This window comes from Henckelia pumila, chromosome 1 (genome assembly GCF_033568475.1).
Source record: "Henckelia pumila isolate YLH828 chromosome 1, ASM3356847v2, whole genome shotgun sequence".
In the NCBI taxonomy this organism is placed as follows: Eukaryota; Viridiplantae; Streptophyta; class Magnoliopsida; order Lamiales; family Gesneriaceae; genus Henckelia; species Henckelia pumila.
The window spans coordinates 96673896-96679895 of NC_133120.1; positions in this window are offsets into that span (position 1 = coordinate 96673896).

A 6000-nucleotide genomic window follows, 5' to 3' on the forward strand; every position below is an offset into this window, starting at 1 on the left:
TACAAATTTTTACTAAAACTAGTATTTAATTCTTATGATTAAATATGAATTCTTAAATAAGAGATTCCTAAGATCTAAGAAAATTTACTAAGTTAATTTAAAATAATTCTTCTCCGTAAATAAAAAAAAAAATACATGACTGAAATTTAGCAAAATTGTTGCAATGTTATAATTTTGTATTTTGTAACAGGGCATAAGTGGTTAAGTAATTTTAATTGTACATGGAAGCGAGGTATACATTTTTCAACACAATCAGTAACAACATTTTGTTCGAACAAAAGATCGATGAAATAGATTATTTAGCAATTCAGCCTTTCATGCCTAGGGCGAATGCACATAATATAATAAATTGAGGAGAAGGAAAATGTAGATTTGAAACAATAAATGAACGGAATTTGTTCAACGAGAATAACATTCGAATTACATTAATGTACATAACCCTTCTGTTATCTCAAATAGTTCATTTAATTTGCATATGCAATACGTTTGAATACTAAGTATAATTTGCAAATATATTATTTTGACATGATTTTTCAATCAATGTATTTTAATATATTATGTTGTTCCATTTTATTAATTTGGAAAGATCATTTTCGAATATGAAAATTGGAATGGGAGAAAAGTTTAAATAAATTTTAAAATAAAGAAATTAACCAATAGAGCAGTTAAAAAGTGGAAGTTATTTATCGTTTGATACGACTTACAAGTATTATTAGTCTATGTATTCATCTATTAATTATTTATTTTGCATAAATCATTAATTATTTATCTCACATCAATCAAATCATTGAATTTAAATTACAATATTACTCTTATAAATAATATTATTCTTATTTTATTTATTCTTAAAAGGACAAAATGGTAATTTAATATTTTTATATAAAATTTAATCAGTGAAATAAAATAAACTATAATCTATCAATCAAATCAAATATTATATTAACTATCATTATTTATTTATTTTTTATTACATTACATTACTTATTCTTGTACTATTTATCTCATCACCCGAACCAAACGATAATATTTTCTATTTCCTATTTGTGCATCCATATTTCAAAAGATAGTGAGGTGGTTAGACATGGTCGTATGACTCATATCACACAGACCAAAAATAAGACTCGATTCACTCATGCTCGAGGACTTCGGCGACTTCGGGTCATCTGTGACTCGTTGACTTCAGTGTGATACGGCCATGTCTAACCACCTAAGACTCGGTTCACTCATGCTCGAGGACTTTGGCTACTCCGGGTCGTCTGTGACTCGTTGACTTTAGTGCAAGTAGTCTCAAAGGTATATGAGAATATCACTACACGGGAGCTAGAATTCTTCAAATCCACGATCTCATGGATGCAACATCGGCAGTTGAGATTCATTATGTTAGATGCAACTAATACAACGGCTCACATTTTAGCTTGTTTTGTTTCTCCCAGTGTTTTAAAAACCGGACCGGATCGACCGGTTCGACCGGAAACCGGTCGCTGGTCCGGTCCGAAATACCCCTAAAACCGTTTTAACGGTTCAACCGCTCAGAACCGGTCAAGAACCAGTCAAAACCGGTCGAACCGGCCAAGAACCGGCTAAGAACCGGTCCCAAGAACCGGCCAGAAAACCGGTTGGATCGGTTTTCGAATTTTTTTTAATTTTTTTTTTAAAATTGTTTTTTTTAATTTTAAAATCTTAATTTAATATTTTATTATATATATACACATGATTATTTGAAATTTTTACTTCGTTAAAAATATTATTTTTTTATTATTATATTTTTTTAATTAATTTATTTATTTATAAAAATATAGTATATATAACTATAATTAATATTTTGAATATATTTATATAGTTATTTATTTTTTAAACTATGATAAATATATTTTTATTTATTTATATACATCTTTTAGATTTATAAAATTTAAAAGATATTATTAATTATATTATATTATATAAACGGTTTTCCGGTCCGACCGTCCGGTTAAAACGGTTGAACCGGTTGGACCGTTTTTTTAAGATAGACCGGTTCGATCACCGGTCCGATTATGAAAACATTGGTTTCTCCTTCTCTTACCTCATTTGCAGTGCCGGACCTGAGATTTTGAGGCGTGAGGCGAGCACCAAAAATGATACCCTCAAAGCTAACTATTCATATAGAAATAATAGTATTTGCAACATGAATTCTAAAAATAAAATTTAGCAAAAATAAATCATCAAAAACAATATGTTATAAGCAAATACTAAAAAAATAAATAAGATCCAAACAAAATATAAAATTCATGTTCCGAACCAGTATATAGTGTAGTAGCCCAGTTTCAATTTACAAGATTAAATGGTTAATTATGTTTAGATCTAATAAATATTTTATTAACAAGAACACATGGCATGAGAATGAGCAAGGGTTGATGGATTTGACCATGGGCTCGGGTCGGTCATGAGTAGCTCGGGTCGGTCATGGTTGATCAACTAGGGCTCGGGCATGGAGCTAAGGCTCGGTCATGTGTATGTGTTTGGCTTGGGTATGGAGCTTGGTTTGAGCTCGGGTCTTTCCTTTGGGGCTTGGGTCGGTCATGATGAAAACCAAGATAGGGTTCGGACATTAGGGGATCGGCTAAGGAAGAACATGGCTCGGGTCGATCATGATTGGCTTGGGTCGGGGCTCAGGGTGCTCAAGATAGTGTTGTGCAAGGCCAAGGTAGTGTTCGGTCATGGAAGAGCACATGGTATTCAGGTCGGGAAGGAACACGTGGTTGGAGCTAAGGCACGATTAGTGTCCTGCCAGGTGTCATGCACTCGGTTGACACCTATCCCGACTCATCCTCTATAAATAGGAGTCGAGGGTTCAGTCATTTTTACACCATTTGATCTCACTTCTTAGTTCTACTCGGACCGAGGAGTAGCTCGGGAGTTCGGGAAGGAGTAGCTCGGGAGTTCGGGAAGGAGTAGCTCGGGGCTTGACCAGGTGCAGCTCAGGTCGGGCTTGACCACGTGCAGCTCAGATCAGACTTGACCAGGTGCAGTTCAGGTCAGGCTTGAAGGGAGAGGCCAGGTCGGGTCAGTCTTGAGACCAGGTCGGGTCGGGGCTTGGACCTAAGACAGCTAGGGGTTGTCTTCTTCCAGCTTAGTTCAACTTCGGTGTTAGGTATGAAAGTACTGTTCGAGATATCCTGAATGAGTATGCATGTATTATGTGACTGCATGATTTATATGACATGATTTTATGCTGCATACATTTGCATCTTGAGTTGTCTCTTTTGAGATGTCTGTTAGTAGGATTTTACCCTATCCTGTTAGTGGATAGACTTCCATCGATTTGGGTCCGGCGTATCCACTACTATTTCGGTATGTGAGCCACCTCCTGAAGTGACGGCACATCGTGCTACATACCAGGTCTTGGTCTATCTTCGTTATCTGATTATTGACCTCTAGTCAGTAGGCGGTACACTTGCATTCATGTATACTCATACTATCGTGATGAGCGTTTTATGCTCACGTCTCGTACTCTGTGTTTTTGGATACACTATTCCTTGGGGCAGGTTTGCGATTGGACGAGGCGGGTGGATCCAAGAGGGGCTAGGCAGTGGTTAGCCAGCTGGAGCTTCGTCTAGGTTTTTATTTTGTTGTTATTGGGTTGATACAGCTTTCGATTTGGTTGTATAAACTATTCGGATATTTACAGATTCCTTTTCTTGGGATTGTATTATTGTTTATGGTTTCCGCAGCTTATTCTGGTTTACTGTTTGATTAAGTTAATTGCATGCCTAAGTTCTGTTTAGTAGGTGATCTCGGTAAGGGTCGCTACATTTATGGTATCAGAGCATGCATAGTATTCTTGGGAATTTAGATTCTGCATAAGATAACCGCGAGGTAATTTTTTTAGATGGCAGATAATGACGATCAGAGTAGCCATGGCAGTGTAGGTGGACGTTGGGGCGATGCTGACCGAGAGCGTCATCGAGAGCGCCATCATCATCACCATGATGATCAGCGTTTCAGTGTGCGCCGATTCTTGCAGATGGGTCCTAAGACCCTAGTTGGAGGCGAGTCTCCGGAGGATGCAGAGAACTGGCTAGACCGCATGGAGACGACTTTTCAGACGTTTCGTTGTACTGAGAAGCAGAAGATTGAGACACTTGGTTATCTTCTGGACGGGCGAGTCCGTAAGTGGTGGAGATTCACTTCTGCACCGTTCGTTGCGGCGAAAGGAGTTGCCACTTGGGCTGAGTTCCGCACAGCTTTTCAGAAGCTGTATTTTCCTCCTGCACTCCGTCAGATAAAGGCGGGTGAGTTACTGAGTCTGCGTCAGGGGACCATGTCCATCGAGGAGTATCAGCAGAAGTTCTTCAATCTTTTATCATATTGCCCCAAGATTGCAGACAGCTCTGAGATGAAGTACAACCTGTTCCTTCAGGGTCTCAACCCTGAGATTCATGACCGTGTGGCGGTCGGCGATGACATGTCCTATGAGGGTTTGGTGAGCCGTTGTCACCAGGCGGAGGATAGCATTCGGCGTAACCGGTCTTTCTCTCAGTCTAGACCGGAGAGTTCTTTGGGTCCCCGTGCTCAGTCCTTCAAGAAGTCTGGATCTACTTCTTCTTCCTCTGGTTCCGCTGCTGTTGTCCGTTTTGGGAAGAAGGAGAAGTTCGATCATTGTGGGAAGAACCATCCGTCAGACAAGTGCCGTAGAGCTTCTGGAGCTTGTTTCCGTTGTGGAGAGGTGGGTTATCTCCGGAGAGATTGTCCACTAACTGGGGGAGACGGTTCTGGCTCTGGTTCAGGATCTGGTTCTCAGGCCACCATTCAGCAGAGATCGCAGGGACAGCCTGCTGGGAGTTCTCACTTGAGGCCGCGGGCTTCTGGCCAGGTGTTTGCCTTGAGGCACGATCAGACAGTAGAGGAGAATGAGAAGGTCATCGCAGGTACATTTTTATTATATGGCATACCTGCTCTTGTACTTGTTGACACTGGTGCATCTCATTCCTTTATTTCTGCACGTTTTGTTAAGAGGCATAAGTTACCATGCATTGCACTAGACGTAGTTGTTTCTGTTTCTACTCCGACGGGCCAATCTGCTTTGGCTAAGCGTCTAGTGATGGGTTGCCCTTTAGAGTTCGAGGGTAACATTCTGTTAGCGAATCTCATGGTCCTTGCAATGGACGACTTCGATTGTATTTTGGGGATAGACATGTTGACTACCTATCGAGCTTCAGTGGACTGCTATCAGAGATTAGTAGGCTTTCATCCAGATGGGAGTAATAGCTGGTTTTTCTATGGTGAGGGAGCGCGACCCCCGATGCCACTAGTATCAGCTTTGAGAGCCTGTCGAGCTCTGGAGTCTGGCGGGAAAGGTTACCTCCTCTATGCAGTTGATTTGACCGCTGAGAGCATTGGGTTAGAGAGTATTCCGATTGTGGATGAATTCCCAGATGTATTTCCAGATGAGATTCCAGGTTTTCCTCCTGTTAGGGAAGTCGAGATTGACATAGAGTTGATGTCGGGTACTTTGCCTATTTCTCGAGCACCGTATCGTCTGGCTCTGTCAGAGATGCGAGAGTTGAAGAATCAGTTACAGGACCTTTTGGACAAGGGGTACATCCGTCCTAGTGTATCACCGTGGAGAGCTCCTGTTCTTTTCGTGAAGAAGAAGGATGGGTCTATGCGGCTATGCATTGACTATCGTCAGTTGAACCGAGTTACTGTGAAGAACAAGTATCATTTGCCTCGTATCGATGACTTGTTTGATCAGCTTCAGGGTACTTCGGTTTACTCCAAGATCAACTTGCGGTCTGGATATCATCAGATGAGAGTCCGAGATCAGGACGTAGCCAAGACTGCATTCCGTACGCGCTATGGGCATTACGAGTTTCTAATGATGCCATTTGGTTTGACTAATGCGCTGGCTATGTTTATGGATCTGATGAACCGTGTCTTCAGGGAGTACTTGGACAAGTTTATCGTGGTCTTCATTGACGACATTCTGGTGTATTCGCGTAATGCGGACGAGCATGTTTC